Genomic DNA, 23,800 nt, shown 5'->3' with positions numbered 1-23,800 from the left:
GTGGTTCAATATTTATTTTCTTGTTGCGTTAAAAATAAACAAATGTGACACTGAAGCAACTCAGCAAAGGTAAGACTGTCAAACGATTATACTCAGTCAAGCAGTTATGATATTTACATATTGTATATAATGTCGCGAAAAACCAGTAATACGGTTGAAGTAAAAATTTCGAAATAGAATATCACCCTTTCAGTTCAACCTCTGGCATTTGTTCAACCGTTTCTGCTCATAGATCTGCAAGAAGACACTTAATAGCTATGATTGCGGAAATTAATCAAAATGCAGCCATTTTACGCGATTTTTGGAAAAGATGGGAAAGACGCAGCTTTTTGAAAGTTTAGATATATTACAGTACAAAAAAATGTTAAAAATCTGCACACAAATACGGTCTTATGGGTCAGCTGGCCGGCTTGTCACTGAATTATCAAAATGATAGAAAACTGGAGAATTTCTTGAAATTGTATCTTTTATTTGCGAATGCTGAGAAATGCGTATCCTCGATAAAATTTTGATTTTAACGTGCCATAAAAACATTAAAAATATGTGTTAAACTACAATGTTTGGTTCATGTAGAAGAAAATCAATTCCGAAAAGACAAACCGTGGTGTGTTCCAAGTGGTCAATAATTATAAACTGTGAAGTCCCGTTCCAATTCTTTTCAAAGATTTCTCCATGGTGATTTAGTTGGAACCGTATGGACGAACGAAGACCGAAATTCGCGGGATGAAATAAAATCTTGCACGGACGGGGTGGACTAAAAAACGTGCTACCTAGTGGATAGATGAATTCAACTGGTTATATATATCTATCTATATATATAAAAATCTATATATATATATATATATATATATATATATATATATATATATATATATATATATATATATATATATATATATATATATATATATATATATATATATATATATATATATATATATATATATATATATATATATATATATATATATATATATATATATATATATATATATATATATATATATATATCAATGTATGTTTGTATGTTTGTATGTATGTATGTCCGCTAACTACTTCTAAACTACAAGTCCGATCTTGATGAAAATTGGCATACGTATTCTTCCCCCCAAGAAGATGTTCATGGTATGGTTTTTTTTTGGGGGGCACACTGAGGTTAAGGAGGGGGGAGGTTGTTTTTTAAGCAAAGAATTATTTATATCTCCATATTTATTAGTATTTGACATGTATTTCTCCCACTGAGCCAATGGTTGATGGGAGTGGACCACGAAAGGGGGGGGGGGGAAGAGGGTTCTGAAGTAATCTTTATCTATTCATTCAATGTGATTATTAGAGATGAATTCAATTTTGACATAAGTATTCTTTCCACTAACGAGATGGTCATGGGGTGGTTTTTGTGCACGATGGGGATGGTGAGAAGTACCTAAGCCGAGGAAAGGGAGAAGGGGGGGGGGGGTGTACTGAAGAATGTTTTTAGCTATATATATTATATATGATTTGGCATAAGTATTGCTTCCACCAAGACGGTGGACATGGTTGTTGGTTTCGGAATCTGAAGGAGAGGGAGGGTTTCTGATACAATATCTATCAATTACTTCAAAAATCTAAAATTTTGTTGCATGTATGTTTACCAGCACATAAATGGAATGGCAAGAATTTATTTGATAGAGATCTATTACGCGAATGACAATATAATACAGATGAATTGCATGAATTTGTCGAAAATTAAATTGAAAATTAAATTGAAAATTAAATTGAAAATAGCACTTGCGATCGTTTCATCTGAAGTTAAATCAACATTGCTGGATTATGGACGAACAGCTCTGCCCTAAAATAGCCACTAAATCTTGCGCTTGCTGAAAACGTTACTTACAAAATCAATCAAAATTCGGGTATAAGCAAAATGCTGAAAGAATGCAACACTGTTATATAGGACGAATTCACGATGACCCATAATAGGAACTAATCGAATATTTGGTGGTGTGGTTGGCGTTCTTCGTCAAATTTTTTCCGTTAGTGTGTTCTTGCTTAAGAGGGTAGGATTATTGTTGAAAAAAATATCGGGCTCAAAAAAAATACCGAGGCGATACCGAGAGTGTTAGTCTATTCAGACAATAATGCAACATTTAAGCAATATTTTCCTTAATGTTCACCGCAAAATATTGAAAATTGGGTGTGTTAAAGTGAATCTTCAGGCGACACCTCGAATAAATGCGATGTACAGCATAACTCTAAATCTATTGAACCAAATTGTTTGAAATTTTGCACAGTTCTCCTTAATATCATAACATCATTAAAGATCATAACTTTATTTACAAAAATAAGTTTTATGATTTTTTTTAACGAAAATTGCATTTTTAGCTGCAGAATTCTATGAAAAATTCAAATATCAAGAAAAAAATAAAAGCTTCGATCAATACCTGGGGATATGTAGAACCTTGAAAACGATTGGTCCAATATATTTTGATTTATGATGTACACCACAAAGCAAGTTTTCAACGAGATTCATCCAGAGATTCTCTGTCACTGGCTCAATTTTCAGTATTCTGCTATCATATTTGAAGAAATATTGTTAAACTGTGCAGTGATTATATGGCCTGCGTTAAGCCAAACCGAGCTAAGCGCCATCATTTTTTTCGTGTATTTTTCGTACCAAAATTCATTTTTCGATAACTTACCATTTACGTACAAAGTCAAAGAACACTTGCTTGCTTTCGTTTGCTATTTGAGCTCCCAAAACATAATAGATATTAGAGTTCCTGGTGTTACATTGAATGTTAAAGCGATTTTAGATAAAGTACCTCAAAATGGCGCTTGGTCCTCTTTGGCTTAACACAGGCCATATAGAAAGTGAATGAATATACCAACACTCTCTGTAACACCAAAATATTTTTTAAATGTGCCATTTTTTATGAATTAACTTTACCCACGTCCATCAACACTCCGTTATGTCTTCGTATCATTGGAAATATGTTTCGAAAACAGAACTTTTCACTATATGTGCATACTTTTATTGAATGATTGTTATAGTTACCTTCGCAGGTTAATTCGCCAAAAAAATTAGATATATATGGATTTGGAAAATGTTAATCGATGCAACAATAAATTGCACCAGATATCCACATGATTTTGTAAAATAATACAATCTGTTGACGAATTAATCGATTGCGTATATTGACTTCAATTTCATACACTACTCCATCCAAAATAAAATCGATGGTAATTCTGTTACGCATATAAATCTATGGATTATCGTGTTGAATTATTTAATTCAGTCGATCCACCATGCTTTCAGGAGTATTGGCTTTATACGTAACCTACCCAGCAGTCTCCGTCAGACGAAGGTTTTTTATATTTAATCGAAAGAATAAAGTTGTTTCTACGAATTTTTGCGATTAAGGAAGTTGCTTAAGGTGTAAATTGATCAAAAAATATTCGAAAATTGACAATAACTTTGTTGTTTCGAGAGTTACAGATTCAACGTTGTTATAAAAAAATGTGTATTTTATTGCTTTTAACAACTATGTAGAAGACACTTTTAACAATAAAAAGTAATCGTAAAAAGTTATATTCGAAAAACTGTTTTAAGGGGTCTATCCCAACCAAATCTACATATCTTGCTACTGTTACTATATAGAGCTTTAGTATCTTCAGTAAAGATTTTCACAATAATATTTTCTAGAACTTTACTGAAGACAGCGAGCTTCTAGCTAAATTATTTGAGGAAATAAATTTTCTATCTCACGTTTAGGGGAAAAATCACTCAATTCATTATATCAAAAGATGCATCTATTTATATCTTTGTAAGTTTCTCTTCTTCGACAAAATCCATTCTTCAAAACCAATGGTTCAGGAGTTATTGAATTTTGATCGTGAAAACGTCGTTTTGCAACACTGTGCTCCGCATGTGTTGCAATTGAAACTTTGTGTGCCTATTATATTAGTTACAGCGCAACATCGACCCACCACAACTGTGCTTTGGTTGAAAAATTTCATTTAAGCGACCGTTGTAACTAGAAAATATAAAGGAGCAGATGTACTGCTATCTCGAATTCGAATGATATCAGGGAATTTCAAACGATTGTGTGTAGGAAAACAGAGCAATTAATTTAATTGTGCTCCAGATGGTCAAACTAAGAACATTGTCTATCCGCGAGAAACAATATTTGTTAATTTTAGTATTTTTAAAATATTTCGTTTAGTCCTGATGGGTGCTGCGAAGCGCACCGGGTTACAGCTAGTTACTTATATAATTCAATCACTCACACTAGTCCAAATCACAGTGCTGATTGTTGGAGGTGGCTAGGCGAAATCAGGGCTAACACGCTCGGCGCCCGGCGTGAGTTTAGACAATGGGTTTTGTAGAGGGTTGTTCGCCGTTTACGTTCGTACATAAGCCGCCCACCAGATTTTGGTTCGGAATTTCCTCACGCATTCACCCTGGAACGTATTCATCGCTGTCCATTGGCACTGAACGAATTCTCCGAATATCTCGTTGTGCAATTACATTACGGGATTTCAGTGATACCACTCCGACCAACCCATCAGGTCCTGGATGAACAGCCACGACCCGTGCGAGTGGCCACTGCTTCGGTTTGTCGTTCTCACCTACAAGAAGTACGAAGTCTCCGACATTGACGTTGGCAGATGATTTCTGCCACTTCGTAAACGCTTGAAGTGATTCCCTTTGCCATCGCGCACGGAATTCTTGCGATGCTCGCTGGACGAATTGCCATCGTGACATAGAGCTGATACGGCCTTTGAGTTGGTTGATCTCAGGTCGCCCGATCAGGAAATGAGCAAGTGTCAGAAGTTCCGGATCGCTTGGGTCATTGGAGATGGGTGTTATGGGTCGTGAGTTCATACATGCCGCAACTTGTGCTAGAAGAGTCGATAACTCTTCAAACGTGTACGTAAAATTACCTGATATTTTTGATAGCAGCTGCTTCACGACTTTAATACCAGCTTCCCAGAGCCGTGATGCGAATGCGAATGAAATTCCATTCCACCCCCTTGTCGGCGAGAGAATCTGCCACAATTGACTGGTGTTCATTAGAGTTGACAAGGTTAGCGATATCTTTCATCTGTTTTGCTGCGGCTCGAAAATTTATTGCATTATCGCTGTACACCTCTGCTGGTAAACTGTAACGGCTGGTGAATTTCGAAAACGCCGCCAGGAACGATGATGTACTGAGGTCCGAAACTGCTTCTAACGATACCGCTTTAGTGACGAAGCAAACAAATAGAGCAATGTAGCCCTTACTTGCTGCAACACCGCGCATTGTGCGACTCATTATATTCACCGGACCAGCATAATCTATTCCGACTATTGAGAACGGAGGCTGTGGCTCTAAACGAGCGGATGGTAATTGCCCCATTTGCTGTCGTAAGGGTAGTGGTCGTAACCGAGCACAAGTTACACACTGTCAAAAAACTTTACGAGCAGTGTTAATTCCATAGGGTATCCAGAATCGCCGTTGTGGACATGTTCGTCGTGTAATATTAGAGATGTCGGAATAGACTGGCGTGGCAATAGCAGCTGATGTTTCGTGTCGTTGCTTAGTTTAGATTTAGTCACCCTGAGGAGACCATTATATCCCAACAAGTAAATAAAACTTCCACGGTGTACGCTCTTGCCTTCCTTCAACCGGTTAATATCGTCCAAAAAGTGCTTTTGCTGCGTGTGTCGTACTTAAATCATAAGGGCATGGTCCAGCTCCCAGCTGTCAAACGTCCAGGACGGCGGGAACCAAATCTTAAAAGACGAGCAGTGACTCGCAGCAGCATTTGTTTGTTCGGATACTATCGAGCTAACATCTCATCCAAAAAGCTATTCTCGTATATTATCATAAGACTTACTGTCACCGACTTTCGTTAGCGATCGACTTGCTGCCTTTGTGCGACGTTGAGTTCTGTAAGCGGTAACGAGTGTTGCCAGTCTGGGCCGTGCCACCAGATGATGTTTCCTTGTAAACCAACGGGGAGAGCACCACGAGATATTATGTCAGCAGGATTGCTGTGAGTGCCGATGTGATACCAATTTACAGATGGCAAGTGGGTTGCGATCTCCGCCACGCGGTTTCCGACGTATGTCTTCCATCTTGAGGCACCACCAGCTATCCATGCCAAAGCCATTGTGAATCACTATAGGCACGAATCTCGTGGAATTGTATCGACAGCGCTGCAGTGACGTTGTTGATGAGACGAGCTAATATTACCGCAGCACACAATTCCAAGCGAGGTATCGTAGACCTTCCGTTTCCGATTGGCGTGGTTTTTGATTTAGCACAAAGAAGATGGGATGAATAGTTTCCTGTTTCATCGACTGAGCGAATATAGATGGAAGCGCCCATTGACCTCTCGGAAGCATCACTGTAGCCGTGCAGGTAGACTCGCAATGGCCTTTGCGTGTTGATGACTCGTCGAGGTATCTGAAATGAATTTAGAACCGACAGATTCTGTGCTAAAACTAACCAGTCATTGATCAACTCACCAGGGGGAGTTTCATCCCAGTCCATCTTCAGCTCCCACAATCGTTGCATCACTAATTTTGCCTGGATGATGATTGGGGCCATCAAGCCCAGGGGGTCGAACAAGCTGGCGATTTGTGACAAGATGATGCGCTTTGTGGGCTGACGGATCTTATGTGGCTGATATGAGAACAGAAACTCGTCGCTGCACGGCTGCCAGTGGATTCCGAGGGTTTTGATGGTTTCGTTTCCATTTAGTTCGACCGGAATCCTTATTTCCAAACCCGCTTCAGGTTCTCCTTCTAGGGCTGCTGTGCAATTGGACGCCCACTTCCGTAGATGGAATCGACCGAACGCAAATATTTTTGAAAGCTGTCGCCGCAACTGCTGAGCTTCTTCCGGAGAGTCTGCACCAGTTAAAACGTCATCAACATATGCCCCTTCAGCGCCTTCTGAACCACGGAGGGGGCACTCCTTGCATATTGGTTAAGAAGCTGTTGCACGCATTTCTTTGCAAGGTATGACGCCGTTTTCGTACCGTAGGTGTTCAGTGTGTACTCATCGATGGTGTCCTCTACCTCCCATCGCCATAATATTCGCTGGTAATCGCGATCTTCCATACGGTACATCTGCTGTATATCATCGGTTAACGCTACTACTGGGAATCGAAATCGCAGCTGAATATAGATAAGCGAATCTTGGAGAACAGGACCAGTCATTAACACGTCGTTAAGTGATTTTCCACTCGTTGTTTTCGCCGATGCATCAAACACAACACGACATTTTGCAGTGGAGCTAGATTCTTTCAGGACACAATGATGCGGAAGGTATACCGTGCCAATCGGTGCTGGTGTTTTGGCGAAAAACATGTGTCCAGATATTCACGTAGAAAGCAGTGATACTCATAAGCAGAGAAGTTCTAACTAGCTTGCGTTCAATTTGCTCTAGGCGCCTGATAGCGGTGTTGCGAGATTCCCCGAGCAATGTAGGGTCTTCGCGAAAAGGAAGACGAACTTGAAATTGACCAGCGTTATCGCGAATGGTATGCTGCTCGAAATGTGCCTCACAGGCCTTCTCCTCCTCACTGGAGTGAGCTCTTTGGTGCACGTACTCTTCCATTTCAAAAAACTTCTGCAACTGCCGAGATTAGACAGGTGGAGGTAATCGGAGACGAATGTAAAGGTTCCTCGTAACGACCTGAAACTACCCATCCTAGTTTCGTGTTCTGAAGAATAGGAAGCCCATCGGTTGAATCAAGGTTCATTCGCCCAGGTTCCAGTAGCTCAAAGAATGGTTGAAGGCCTAAAAGCACGCTAACTCTTCCGGGATTATGAAACTGCGGGTCAGCTAAATAAACGAAATCCGGAATTGGCCAATCGTCGATGTTCACTGGGCGTATTGGTAGATCGGCAGATATTCGATCCAGTATAGCGCAGGGTACATTTGCGCGGTAGGGCGAACATCTGGAGGCAATTGTAATTGAAGCTCTCATACTAGAGTGTGAGCTTGTGGATAAAATCCCCTGAAAGTCTAGGTTGATGGGGGATTTTTCAATGCCGAGTTGATCGCATGAATCTTTCCTGATGAAGCTGAGATGCGACGCGCAATCGAGCACTGCGCGAAAGGAATGGGGGCGACCATATTTATCGAAAACATCAATGGTAGCTGTCAAGAGAAGCCCATTCGTACCATCGAGATGGTCGGCTAAAATGAGGGCTTGAGGAGGAGTAGGAACGGGTGCTTTGGTCGATGTGAACTGTGCTGCGGGTATGATGTCTCAAACAGTTTTGGCATAGCTTTTGCCTAGAAACCATAGAAAATCGGTCAGATGAGCTAGCGTGTCTAAACTTACCGCATTGGTACGGCTGGTGGCCTGGTTTCGAGCAAATGCCACAATTTAAATGTATTTGGTTTGTGGCCACAAGAACGGAAAATGGTCTATACTGAGGCTTTGATATCTATGGCTTGCTATTTGGAGCGGTGCACAGTGGTCAAAATGTGTAAATTCATGCCTTTAATTATTTAGCGGAAAAACTATAAGGTTCTGTGTTTTGGTGACTTCGGAAAAGTTGTTGGAGCTACCAAGGCGGATTTTCGGAAGTAGACAGCCATGTTCCAAAATACAGTGTAAAGACATTTCTGAAATCTAACTTTTTACTGGTAGCAGATAGACAGTTTCAGTCTTCGGCAAAGTTGTAGAGAATATTATTTTTAGCAAATCTTTCATAAGAACTGACTCTCTAACTATAACCGTTCCAATGTTATACGGAGTTTTCATGAGGATCCCCTTCAAAATTGGTTTTTTCATGATAACTCTTGTCACATTTATTTCTCCACAAATATGTGTTCCGAAATGTTTTAGATATTACGAAAATGCACAACTTTGTTGAATATTTCAAGATATTATGTTTTAGGAGAGAGTTACAGCTTATCAAACTTCATAGCCAGTTTTCTCAAAAAGTTGCAAAAATATGCAGATGAAATATTGTTATTTTGAAACTATCATAAATCCCCTACAAAATCCTGAAGGAATGGTTTGTATCCGATAGTATCCTAAGATGTTATGATCGAATGAAATTGTGAGTATATGAGTTTTTTCGGCGACACTCCGATGCTTGGTGCTCATGGAAGGCGTTACACAAATATACAAACTCATTCTGAAGAAGCGTTTATCTGTTACGTAATTAAAGAAAAAAATTTAAAACAAAGGAACCTGAGTAATAAATCAAATTACTTCCGAAAATCCGCCTTGGTAGCTCCAACAACTTTTCCGAAGTCACCAAAACACAGAACCTTATAGTTTTTCCGCTAAATAATTAAAGGCATGAATTTACACATTTTGACCACTGTGCGGTGCTGGAAATTCGAGAGCGTTGCGACGATTGCAGAGCGGAGCTTCGATTGTCGATGAACCTTAACAACGCATCGAAGTTGATGGCATCCTCCTCAAGCTTAACTATTTTCTGGTATCACAATTCTTTAGTGTGCGCATCCAGCTTTTCGTAGATGATGTGCATTAACCAAATATCTCTTCCTTCACGTTCGAGAGCTGCCAAGGCCCGAATAACTTCATCTGAAACATCGTAGTGGGACCGCAAGCCGGAGGGGGATGAAGCTGTCAAATGTGGCTACCTCAAGAATCAAATGATGTGCAGATTAGCTATATCGCGGGGTTTGTTGTATCGCTCTTGAAGTTTTTGGAGTGCTTGTTGGTAATTGGCATCCTCCACATTTAGGTGTGAAATTAACGTTGCTGCTTCACCTGCCAAATGTATTTTGAGGAAGTATAGACCGGGGAGACCGGGGCTAGTTGGCGGCGTTTTCAGTTTTCAATTTTTACTGTTTTGATGTAGGTAGATCTTACAAAATAGAACACGCGGCATGAAAGAGCAGACTGTTGGAAACATCTCTCATTTTTTAAAAGTGTTTGATGCATTGTCTCCATTTTTAGAGACAAAAATATGTGACACGGAAAACCCGCCAACTTACCCCGGCCCCGAAGTAAGTTGACGGTATGTGAGGATATACAAAAAACTAAGCAATCAAATGGAGATTAAATTACTTCAAGGGTCCTTTTGAAACGTGCTGAAAGTCTTTTCGAGAAAACTGTATATTAACCGACATTTGCTATTATATTTCAGTTTCAATACCCCAGCATTTTGACTTTGACGCTTACTCCCAATTAAAAAGCAAATTTTCGAAATTCTTCGTGCAATTGGCCGGAATAAATGTCTCCCACATTGGCGAGATACACAAGAAAAAGATTTTCTTACTTTGAAGTGAATTCCAGAAATAAATTTTTTTGATGACTTTTTTGCACTATAAGGGGCCGTACACTAATTACGTAAGGCTTTTTTAGAACATTTTAACCTCCTCCTCCCCCCAGATAAGAGTTCGTAAGATTTTGGTGATCCCCCCCTTCCATTAGATCTTATCCTGATTTACGTAATTGAAAAATCATGTTGTTAATTTATTTAATAACAAATTCCATTAATTAATTCCACTTCCTTTGAATCTACTTCCTTGTGATGTAGAACTCAAAAGACGGGTTTGAAGCAAAAGTTTGAAAAGAATGTTGGCCTAACAACATGAAGGGTATCAGCACTTCCTAACTTGTAAGGCAGATTGTGACCCCACTTTCCGATCTGAACAATGTACCACCAAGAATCAAGAAACTTCTGTAACTACATCCAAAACCAAGCCGCTCTCAATGTTGGCAACAATCAACAAAATTCCATGACTAATTTAACTATCATATTCGGCCGCTGCAAACACTCTCCAATTCGAGGTCCGCCTTTTATTGACCATTATGTACAATATGTGCTCATTTTGTTTGATATTCAAAATGTTCATAGCATAATTTAGAAATAGTTTCTTTTCTTATGAAAAGAATATGTTTCTTGTTGTTGTTGTTGTTGTTGTTTGTTGAGGCTTTAACCTTGGAGGTCATTCGCCTGTAGAAAGGATTGAATAAACTACATGTCATTTTACAAAGGTAGATGTGGAAATATTGAAATGTTAAGATTTATATCTGTTGTCCTTGTTGCTGTTTCTGGAAGGATTTGCTGAGTCCGTTGAAATAGTAGCATTATTTTGTTCAAAAGGGTGGATGTCGAGCTGTAGGTTTTGGGAGTTTTTATGAAGAAACTGGGAGGTTAGATGGCGTCGAAGAGGTTGGTTTCCTGGATAAACAAGAGAAGTGTTTCCTTGCTCGCGGAGTCATTGGCCAGTACGTCCCTGATGGAAGTGGGCAAGCAATATTTCCTGCGAAGATCGGCGAATTCGATGCAGTTGACTAGGATGTGCTCAACGGACAGCCTTGTACTGCACGTGTTACATATCGGAACGTCAACGCGGGCCAGAGTGTGGGCATGTGTAGTCCTAGTATGTCCAGTCCTAAGCCTCGAGAATATTCGTTGTTCCTTCTTGTTGCTACGATCTTCCCATTTTTGGACAGAGTTTTTAATCTTGTGAAGATGACCTGAGGAACTTCTCCATTTCCTCTCGAAGTGAAGGTGTACTTCTCGTTTAATTATCTTGGTGATATCGTCTTTCGGTACTTCTCTGGTGAGATACGATCGTGATGAGCGCCCAAGTGCGGCGAGATGGTCCGCATTTTCATTGCCGGGTATCCCGCAATGTCCGGGGACCCAGCATATAGTGGTGAGAGGGTCGTTGTAATTGTCAATCGCCTGAACGAAAGGGTGACGCGATTTTCCGGTTTCTAGTGCTGAAATCACGGATAGGGAGTCGGAACAAATAACAATAGCAACACCGTCGGGTTTTCTTGCTAGAGCCAGTACTATAGCCGCGGCTGCGGCCGAAAAAATGGGGGTAGCGGCTGGCAGTTTGAAGGCAAGACCGTTCCCTATTCCACTGACACCCACTCCAACAGTCGTGTCGGTTTTTGATCCGTCAGTAAATAGTTTCGTGTGGTTTGAGAAACGGCGATTCATTAGTTGGTAATACGCAGTTCGAGCAATTGCGGTAGCAGCGCCCGCTTTAATCGTCCGTGAGAGCGAGCAATCGATGCTGGGGGGTCTCGAGTTCCATGGGCGATGCCAGACCCGGTGGAGACGTGCCAGCGGAGGCAGGGGAGACTCTGAGAATTCCTCATAGATCGTATTGGCTATGTTCTGTATTATGCACTCTATTTCGCCGGAAGTAGTGCTCTTTTCACGCTCTATCGAAAAATATAATCATTCGGGAAATAGATTGAAAATCATCCTAAATACTGCAAAGTATTTAGAATTTAGAAAATTTACTTTGTATGCTCGAAAACACAATATCGCCCACAATTTCAACACAACAAAATGTTTTGCAATAAAAACACATCGGATAATGTGTTTCACATTACTTGAGGTACACAACGAGAGGCAACGCATTATGTCTAATAGAAACGGAGAAAAGGGGCTTCCGCCTACTTACCCCAACCGCGAACTAGCCCTGGGCTCCCCTACAGTTCCTGGCTCGGGCGTAGCGATGAATTTTGATGCACGGATCCACTGAAGAGATCGTAAAACGACTGCCATTCCAAAAAGTTACCGCTAAAAATCGGCAGATTCATTCTGGGCAGCCTCAAATCTGGAAGCGATGGAGTGTCGTTCTGTACTTCGATCTTCGAGAGCAGTTGGTGGAGGAAAGCCGGCATATTAGTTTTGGTTATGCCATTAGAAGCCGGACGGAAAGAAAAGGCCCATGCACGCCACGAGAACGAGCGAGAAAGTGATAGTAGTGCATATTAGCGAAAGCGTTACGTACATTTTGAACCTTAAAAACTTTTCTTCTACTAAACGGATTGCCAATCTTGTTTCATAAATCGGAAGGAAAACGTTCAATGCTTGCTACCGATACGTTGTTTGCTATATAAAATTTGTTTAAATAGTTCAAAAACTACTTTAAATGAGAATCAACATTAATGATAAAACCTATAAATAGGGGTGTCGCAGCTTTTCTCAAAGCCAGACGTGTGTAAGACGCAGTGCATAACAGACGTGCGTGGTCGTGAGAAGCTGCATCGGACGACCAATCAAATCGACTACCACCGGAGAGAAGAAAAACGGTGGTGGCGGTGAGAAGGCCAAAAAGCCAAAGGCTAAGAAACGCAGTCACTGAAAAGGCGGTAGTAACTGCCACTAAAAATGCCACCAAAACATCGAAGGCTGCAAAGCGTACTCATTCGGTGTGAGCTGCGAAAGTGGAAAGATCATATAATTATGTACGCAGTAAAAACAATCGGCAAGATTTGAATTGTTTTTTTAAAAAAATTCTTGTATCTTGTATCAACATAGTTATCAACAAACCTTATTAGGACGAATGCAAAATGGAAAAAGAATTTAATAAGAAAGTTTCTTTTATTAACTAGTATTAAGTTTGCGCTTGTTAATTCTGTACCTTTACCAGTGAATCATAAGAAAATGTTTTTCTAATCTACAAACCCGAAGGTTTTTGCAAATCCTTCCAAGAAAATCAGTGAATGTGGCAACTGCCACTTAGCGAAAGCTACACCAAAACGAATGATGAAAATATTTTCATTTTCCGAACAAAAGGATGGCCTTCCATCTGCATTGTGAAGTCAATAAATAGGAACACCTTGATGCGAAACGTGCTCATTCGGTATGAGCTGCGAAAGGGGAAAGATCGTATGTATGTTCGCAGTAAAAACAATCGTCGCAATTGTTTCAAAAGATTCTTGTCTTGTATCAACATAGTTATCTACAAACCGTCCTTATTAGGACGAATGCAAAATGGTATAGATGGGTTGGTAATGTATATGACATACCAGGGATGTCGTGACCACACTTCGAAGTTATTTCAAATCTTGCAAAGCATTAATTAACATAATTTCAGTGATTGTTCCTATATGAATGAAATGACAGATTCATTTCTGTACGCTAGAAAAAAGATTCCGATGGTTGTTTCGAGAGATTTTAACATTGATATTTCAAAGCAAGAAAATATGAAATTTGTTCACTTCATGAATGAATGTCTCAACGAGCATAGAATCCAGCGCATCCCCTATCGAAGCAGACGCCAACAACAAAGGTTTTTTCAAACCACCATAATTATTATAAAGAATAACTTGAAACATTCCCACAAATTTCATTGATTATCATTTGATTTGAATTACAAGTCACACGAGTAGTCACGACATTCCGGTTATGTCCTGGACATTACACACCCATCTTTTTTTTCAAAAATTCCTTCACGGTGTTTTAGTTAGAACCCCAAACCCCTGCCATCTTTTTATTTGTGCTGCTACCAAGCCCAGTTCGATGGGAAATTTGTTTCGTAGGGCATTACAGCAAAATTTTCGATTTTCGAATCATTTTTTCAAAAATTTCCAAGTCCTAAAAAAATTTCATAATTTGTTTTCAGCGGTTTTCGTTTGTTTTGAGACTAGATGCTGATGTTTCATGCTATTTTTAGACATATTAATATCTCTTCTGCGACAGATACTCCCGAACGAGCTCACAGAGCAAGAGATCGTGGATACTGTGATCTCCGGGTCGGCTTGCTACTGGGTAATCGGAGGGGCTTCGCGGAACAAGGTGGTGCACAAAACTATTGTATTTCTGGGATGTTTTATGGTTGGAAGTGGAAAAGCTAATTTACAGTAAAAAAAACCAAATTTATTTAAATAAAAATGAGCAAACTTGGTGTGGGTGTATGTGTGGTGTGGTTTATTGGGCTATTGTACGGGTTCAAGTTAACTTTCTGTTGCGGTACGTACCGATGCTGGGCTGCTCGTGGTGCTCGCTGCTGGCGAGCGCTCGCTGACGATTCCGGACGATGCTCGCAAGTAAAAGGGTTCGCTGTTGGTGCTGGTGGTACAGCTATGGCGTCCCGATGTGCGTGGGCCGCGCAGGCGCCAGCCGATTGTAATGGCGGATGGGTGGCGTGGCGGGAATGGAACTGTACGGCGTCTTCCTTCTTTGGCTCAATCGATGAGCCACGGACGATACCGTATTGGCTTCACTGAGAAGGGCCCTCCTTGACGCTTAGAGCACACTGCCCGAGGGTTTACAGGGCTCTGCGGCACCTGTAGGCTAACTCCTTGACAGTTAGACTACGGCAGATTCCTCTGCGCTGGTAGCTGTTCTATCACGCGCGTGCGACGCCACTATGCCGAGAAAAACACTGCCAAGAAACGGTAGATGCCCGGTATACTGGTGGAGTGCCGAGATTGCAGCTCTACGGTCAGCCTGTCTCAGAGCTAGACGTAGGATGCAAAGAGCTCGCACCGAGGATGCAAGAGAGAACCGCCGTGAAGTGTTTCGAGCTGCGAAATTAGCCCTTAACAAGGCTATTAAAAGCAGCAAGAGAGCGTGTTTCGACAACCTGTGTGAGAGTGCCAACGCGAATCCGTGGGGTGACGCCTACCGGATTGTGATGGCCAAGACCAAAGGGGGCTAAATCCCTAGCAATGAACAAAGCTCCAGGGCCGGACGGAGTTCCAAACAACGCTCTCAAGGCAGCGATCATAGCGAACCCGAACATGTTCAGGCTAGCTATGCAGAGATGCCTTGATGAATGCCGTTTCCCCGATAGATGGAAAAGGCAGAAACTGGTGCTGTTGCCGAAGCCCGGGAAGCCGCCAGGCGACCCATCGGCGTACAGACCAATCTGTCTGATAGACACGACTGGCAAACTGCTTGAGAGGATCATCCTCAACAGGCTCACCCCGTACGCGGAAGGTACTGACGGTCTGTCAAGCAACCAGTTTGGCTTTCGGAAGGGTAAGTCCACAGTGGACGCTCTCAACTCAGTGATAAATACTGCCGAGATAGCGATCCAACGAAAAAGGCGAGGTATTCGATACTGTGCGTTAGTGACACTTGACGTGAAGAACGCATTCAACAGCGCAAGCTGGGATGCCATCGCGCTCTCGTTACACCGGCTTAGCCTACCGGTGGGTCTGTACCGGATCCTGGAAAGTTACTTCCAAAACCGCGTACTGCTATACGAGACCGATGCCGGTCAGAAAAGGGTTCCGATTACCGCCGGAGTCCCGCAGGGCTCGATCCTAGGCTCGGTGCTATGGAACCTCATGTATGACGGGGTTCTGAGACTGAAGTTCCCTCCTGGGGTCAAGATCGTCGGCTTTGCCGACGACGTAACCTTGGAGGTCTACGGGGAGTCAATTCCTGAGGTAGAACTAACCGCAGAACACGCGATTAGCACGGTGGAGGAATGGATGAGCGCGAGAGGCCTGGAGCTCGCTCATCATAAGACGGAGGTAGTTATCGTCATCCATGTGGGAGAAGTCGCGATCACTTCACAGCGAAGTCTGAAGTCTCTCGGAGTCATTATAGACGACAAGCTGACCTTCGGCAGCCATGTCGACTATACGTGCAAGAGAGCGTCGACTGCTGTTGCGGCACTATCGAGAATGATGTCCAACAGCTCAAAGGTGTGCGCCAGTAGACGTAGGTTACTGGCAGGCGTTGCCGTATCTATCCTCAGGTACGGCGGCCCGTCATGGTCAAGAGCACTGAGGGTAACCAGTTACCTACAGAAACTGGAGAGCACCTACCGCGTGATGTGCCTCAGAGTGATATCTGCCTACCGCACGGTATCACACGATGCATCCTGCGTGATAGCGAGCATGATGCCAGTCGGGCTGGTCATTCGGGAAGATGAGGAGTGCTTTGAGCTACGTGGAAATAGGGGAGCCCGCGAGCGCACCAGGGTGGCCTCGGTCGCCAGATGGCAGCGTGAGTGGGACAACTCCTCGAAAGGTAGGTGGACCCACCGGCTGATACCTAGCATATCGAGTTGGGTGGGAAGACCCCATGGGGAAGTTCACTTCCAACTGACACAATTCCTGTCAGGCCATGACTGTTTCCGTCAGTACCTCCACAAGTTCGGGCACGCGGAGGTCCCAGTCTGCCCGGACTGCCCAGGTGTAGATGAAACTTCCGAACACATACTGTTCGTATGTCATCGGTTCGACGTCGAAAGAAGAGCAATGCTTGACGTCTGTGGCTGGGACACAACCCCTGATACCCTTACTCAGCGGATGTATCAATCGGTGGAGAAGTGGGACGCAGTCTCGGCTGCTACCATCCAGATTGCCAGTAGGCTACAGGTAATCTGGCGAACCGAGCAACAGCCGACGGGCACGGCTAACTAGTGATTGGTTAGCTGGAGCGAAAAAGGCCAAGCGCAAAAAAGAGAGTGAATGGTCTGTTCATACCGAGGCAGGTTGGCGCAGCGAATGGCAACCGCGTAAGGGGTAAACCCAGCCACCCCGAAGCAAGACAGAAGAGTGAGTGTATAGGCGTATAAGTGGACTGCCTCATGCCAAGACGGGAGGGTCGTAGCGTAGTATGTTGGAACTTAGCTATCGATACCTCATGGCGTGGCAGAGGAGTGAAAGGGTGAGCATCCAAGTCAGTCTCACACAGCATGTTAAGGGTGAGCATAAAAGTCAGCCTCACAGGTTGGTAGAGGCTAGCACAAAAGTCAGCCTAGCAAGGAATGAAAAAGGTGAGCACACAAGTCAGCCTCGCATGGTATGTCAGAAGTGGGGCCTAAGAAAAATGTCCCACATGGGATGCCAGGGGGAGTGACAAAGGTACAATAGAGTGGCACGATTGAGAGTGAATCAGGTGATAGGGTGAGCACCCAAGTCAGCCTCACATGGTATGGGTAGGGCGAGCACAAAAGTAAGCCTAGCAAGGAATGAGTAAGGTGAGCACACAAGTCAGCCTCGCATGGAACGTAAAAGGTGAGCACAAAAGTCAGCCTCATGTGGGAGTGTTTGAGAGTGAATCAAAGTGCGATTGAGAGAGCACCCAAGTAAGCCTCATACAGGATGTATGAACGCGTGAGTGAGAGTGAATGAGTACATTCAGTACAGCCATCCCCCCAGAAGTAATACCGAGAGGTAGTTCCTGGGAGGAATGATGGCGGAGCCCAATGGAGTTTAGTCGGTATTAATGGCTGGTCACCATTCGAGTCCGACACGCCCCCAGTGCACCCCGTGCGGTAGATTGGACCCTACCAATAGCACGTGTACTGGGCTAGGACATAAAGGTCTTCTCCATTGTAAAAAAAAAGATTCCTCTGCCTAGGCCGGAACGTGTGTAGTGAGGAATTCAATCGGTTATACAAAAAAGGTCCTAAATGGGACGTACTGTCAAGGTGAGATCGATGCTTCTGCATAAATTCAGCGATTTAATTTACCTGAATGAACTGCTGAATAGATTTTAACTAGCCTCACACTTTTTAATGTTCTTCAACTGACTTCTAAATCACACGAACGCCGCGGTACTAATGACCAATGGCGGGTTCCTTCGATTTCCTCTTCCCTTACTACCGCCACCCACAAATTCCACCTTCCTTCTAGGCGTAACCTATCACCACCCCTTCAGGGGTGTATTATCTCTCCGTATAACCCTTTCGACCCTTTCCAGCCCAATGTTTTTATATGCAATTATCTGTGTTGTGTATTTGTCCCTACTATTTACATTTTATATTTTATTTATTTATTTATTTTAATACTAACCCTACTAACATTAACATTAGGAAACACAACAGTTTAAAAAATACAAAAATGCACATAAAAATCATCGGGACTTGTAACGACGGTTTCAATATTTCAACCAAAAAATTCGATTTTCAACATTTCATGTACTACCCCCTTTGGATTTTTTTCTTTTATTATGAAAACAATATTCAAACGCCGCACCCCCTTAATGATATCCGATTTAGCTAAAAACTTGCATAGATTACTTTTTCGATGTAATAAGCATTTTATGTAAGACTTTATGCGAAAATTTAATGTGACCATTTTATTTTATTTTTTATTTTATTCATATCGTTTATTTGATAAGGCACGTTGCGTTAGCTTAAAGGTGCCAATTTTGTTTTGTTTTACATTTTAAATTGCTTAAAACTAGGGGATTACATATTGATTTTTTTTTAAATGAAACTAATGCGATTTTATAGCTATCTTATATATCTACACAAGGGGATAATATTATTTTCGTAAGATTAGGGGGGTCATTTAGTTTTTGTGGCAATATGGTTTGACATTTTTATCAGTGAGATTATTGGAGCAAATAATGTTTAACTAAGGGGGACAATTTTTTACGACTATCTTAAAAGTAGGAATACGGCAGTACGGCTCAGATGTGGATCGGCTACATTTCGAGTTAAGCGTGTTATGTTCGTGCCGTAGGTCCCGTGTTTGTTGGCTCATTCGATACAGATGCTTTGAAACAGGTGGAAGAGGGTTCTGAGAATGATAAGGAAAATAAGAAGGGGCAGTTAGACTTGTATATTGATGGTTTTCACAAAGGTGTATATAAGGGACATATAGAGGACGACGCGGCATGCCAGCACATCTCGAACCGGGATGTTGGTTGGTCTTCCTCGGGCCCGCAGGGTATCCATTAGCCGAGACCTGGCGGAACTGTACTCGGTGCACGCCCAGACAATGTGCTCGATGTCGTGATAGCCGTCGCCACAAGCGCAGATACCACTACCCACGAGCCCAATACGCCGGAGATGTGCATCCAGCGTGTAATGGTTTGCCATGAGTCGGGAAATCACACGACTGAAGTCACAACCCACATCCATCCCCTTGAACCAAGGTTTCGTCGATACCTTAGGGATTATCGAATGTAGCCACCTTCCCAGCTCCCCACTGCTCCACGAAGTTTGCCAACTTTCGAGGGTTCTCTGATGAGTAATACTGAAAAATTCGCTGAAGCAAATTGGTCTTTCGTAAACGTCTCCTTCTAAGGCACCCACCTTAGCTAAGGAGTCTACCTTCTCATTGTCCGGAATGGAGCAATAAGAAGGGACCCATACCAAGGTAATCTGGAAAGAGTTGTCAGATAAAGCACTCAGTAGCTCCCGTATTTTCCCCAAAAAATACGAGGAGTGCTTTCCATGTTTCATCGAACGAATAGCGTCAATGGAACTGAGGCTATCCGAAACGATGAAGTAATGGCCTGCGGGTAATGTTTCAATGACTCCAATGGTATACTGAATAGCAGCTAGTTCTGCGGGGTAAACTGAAGCAGGGTCACTGAGTTTGTAGGAGGCGGTGAACTTTTGATTGAAAATACCGAAGCCAGTGGACCCTTCGAGGTTTGATCCGTCAGTATAAAACATCTCAGAACAGTCGACATCTCGGAATTTATTATAAAAAATATTTGGAACCACTTGTGGGCGTATGTGGTCCGGAATTCCACTAATCTCGTCTTTCATGGATGTGTCGAAGAAAACAGTAGATTCAGAAGTATTTATGAAATGCACACGGTTGGGATTGTAAGAAGAAGGGTAAATATTCTGCGCCATGTAGTCAAAGTACAGGGACATGAAACGGGTTTGAGAATTGAGCTCAACAAGCCTTTCGAAATTTTCAATCACGACCGGGTTCAAGGTATCGCATCGAATGAGCATTCGATATGAGAGTTCCCAAAATCGATTTTTCAACGGGAGAACGCCCGACAGCACTTCGAGACTCATCGTATGGGTCGATTGCATGCACCCTAAGGCGATACGCAAACAACGATACTGAATTCTTTCGAGTTTGATGAATTGTATGTTCGCAGCGGAGCGAAAGCAGAAGCATCCGTATTCCATTACCGACAGTATCGTTGTTTGATACAACCTAATTAGGTCTCCTGGGTGGGCACCCCACCATGTTCCGGTTATTGTACGAAGAAAGATGATCCTTTGCTGAAATTTCTGTTTCAGATACCGAATATGGCATCCCCAAGTACCTTTAGAGTCGAACCAGACCCCTAGATATTTTACTGTGAAGACCTGAGCGATAGTTTGACCCATTAATAGAAGCTGTAGTTGTGCTGGTTCACGCTTCTTTAAAAATACAACTAGCTTAGTTTTCTCCGTGGAGAATTCGATACCCAGCTGAAGAGCCCAAGCAGACAAATTGTCCAAGGTATTCTGTAATGGTCCTTGTAGATCGACAGCTTTGGGTCCCATAACAGAAACCACGCCATCGTCTGCAAGTTGCCTTAACGTGCAGGAATTGTCAAGACATTCATCAATGTCGTTGACGTAGAAATTGTATAACAGGGGGCTTAGACATGAGCTGTGGGGAAGGCCCATGTAGCTAAATCGTGATGTCGATAAGTCACCATGCGAAAAATGCATGTGTTTTTCCGACAACAAGTTTAGTAAAAAGTTGTTTAAAGTCGCTGAAAGACCATGCTGGTGCAGCTTCTCTGAAAGAATGTTGATCGAAACTGAATCAAAAGCCCCCTTAATATCTAGGAACACTGATGCCATCTGCTCTTTGCTAGCATAGGCCATTTGAATTTCAGTTGAGAGCAACGCAAGACAATCGTTCGTCCCTTTGCCTTTGCGAAAGCCAAATTGTGTATCTGACAGTAAGCCATTTGCTTCGACCCAATTGTCGAGGCGGGATAGGATCATTTTCTCGAACAACTTCCGGATACAGGATAGCATTGCGATCGGACGGTACGAATTGTGGTCAGAGGCTGGTTTTCCTGGTTTTGGATGGCGATGACCTTCACTTGTCTCCAATCGAGTGGGACAATGTTAGCATCGAGAAACTTATTAAATAAGTTCAACAAGCGTCTCTTGGCAGAAGTTGAATTTGATTCTGTCTGGCCCCGGAGCTTTATTGTTACACGACAAGAGAGCAAGTGAGAACTCCACCATCGAAAAAGGTGTTTCGTTCGCGCTATCGTGAGGAGACATGGCGCGGTAAATCTTCTGTGCCGGGGCGGAATCCGGATAAACCTTCTTGGCGAAATCGAATATCCAACGGTTTGAATATTCTGCACTCTCGTTAGTACTGTTTCGGTTTCGCAAACGCCGGGCCATGCCCCAAAGAGTGCTCATCGATGTTTCTCTCGTTAGTCCGTCAACGAACCGGCGCCAGTAACTACGTTTCTTGGCTTTCATCAAACTCTTCATTCGCGTTTCTAACGTCGCATATTGTCGATAGCTAGCGGGTAACCCGTCGTCCCGGAAGGTCTTATACGCGGCGGCCTTCTCCGCGTACACGTCTGAGCACTCTTTGTCCCACCACTGATTAGGAGAGCGTTTTTGTATGTTCGCGCCGGGTACTGGCTTAGTCTGAGCTTGATTCGCGCTGTCGAGAATCAAACCAGCCAAAAAGCTGTACTCTTCCTCCGAAGAAAGTTCTTGGGTAGATTCGATGTTGTCGGATATCGCGGCAGCATAGCTCTTCCAATCGATATTTCGTGTGAGGTCATTCGAAATATTGATTGATTTCAATGGCCTTGAACCGTTATTGATTGAGACTACAATCGGCAGATGGTCGCTGCCGTGGGGATCAGGAATTACCTTCCACGTGCAATTTAACCGCAGCGATGTTGAGCAAAGGGACAAGTCTAAGGCGCTCGGGCGTGCTGGAGGAGTAGGAATCCGTGTCATTTCACCCGTGTTTAAAATTGTCAAATTGAAGTTATCGCAAAGATCCTGAATTAAGGAAGACCGGTTATCATCACAGAGGCAACCCCATGCTGTACCGTGAGAGTTAATGTCTCCTAAAACTAGTCGCGGTGCTGGCAGGGATTCTAAGATGTCTTGTAGCCGTCGGTGCCCAACCGCGGTGTTGGGGGGAATATATATATGGAAGCTATGCAAAGGCTTTTGCCTTTGGTTGTTACATGACAAGCGACAACTTCAATACCTGTTATCGAGGGAAGGATAATTCTGTAGAACGAATAGCACTTTTTGATCCCCAAAAGCACTCGTCCATAGGGGGTGTCTCGATCCAGGCGAATAATATTAAAGTCGTGGAAGTTGAGATCTATGTCGGAAGTTAACCAAGTTTCATATAATGCAAATGCATCGCAACTCAAATTATTTATTAAATTTTTGAAGGAATCGATTTTCGGGATGATACTTCTGCAATTCCACTGTAGAACAGTGATCAAATCCGTGACCTCGTTCGATGAGTTAACCATAGAAGGATACAATCGCTGAGAGGTGGGGCCATTTAGCAGTCAACTGCTTCAAAAATGTTCTCACTGTAGGGAGAAAAGCTAACATAAGACTTTTAATAGGATCAGTAATATTGAAAGTTTTTATTATCCAGTCCACTATGCCCGAGAGTTTTATAATTCCAGTGCTGTGATTACTCTCGAACTGAAACAAAGGAACACTTGGGATTTTTGATGTTCCGGGAAGTGCTGGGAACTCCTTCTCTGAGCTTAATCCTCCGACACCAGGAGCTACTTGCTTCGGTTTGGTTGCAACACTTCCAATAGATGTGACTTTCGGAGCCCCGTCAAGGGATACCTTCTGGCCTTTACAAGGAACTTTAGGAGAGGAAATGTTCCTCCTCTTCCTATAACTTCTAAATACCCTAGTAGATGTTCCCTCTTGTGGGTCATCAGCCTCGCCCTCGTTAGGAGGCAATTGAGCATAGATGTTTGTTGAGGTTGGTGGCGTAGCTTTCTTTAGCATTTCTGCGAAAGAACGTTCGGATCGTCCCGCAAGGGAACGTCTCAGTTTATCCCCGCGTAGTTTGTACGCGGGACATGCCGAGATATCATGCAGACTCTCCGCACAGTAAGGACACTTTTCGGCTTGCTTACTGCACGAATCATCTAGATGATTCTCCCCGCATTTTTCACAGCGAGCCTTATTACTACAATGGGTGGCTGTGTGACCCAGTTGTTTACACTTTGTGCAATTCATGACCCGCGGCACAAACAGACGCACAGGCAGACGAACCATGTGTAAGAGGACGAAATTTGGCAAAGCGGTACCAGCGAAGGTCACCCGATAAGAGTTTGATTGGGGGTACGTTTTTGAACCATCCCCCGCAACTACTACTGAGTGCAAAC

The sequence above is a fragment of the Topomyia yanbarensis genome, chromosome 2, assembly GCF_030247195.1.
Source record: "Topomyia yanbarensis strain Yona2022 chromosome 2, ASM3024719v1, whole genome shotgun sequence".
NCBI classification, from domain to species: Eukaryota; Metazoa; Arthropoda; class Insecta; order Diptera; family Culicidae; genus Topomyia; species Topomyia yanbarensis.
Note: the sequence above shows the minus strand (reverse complement) of the source record.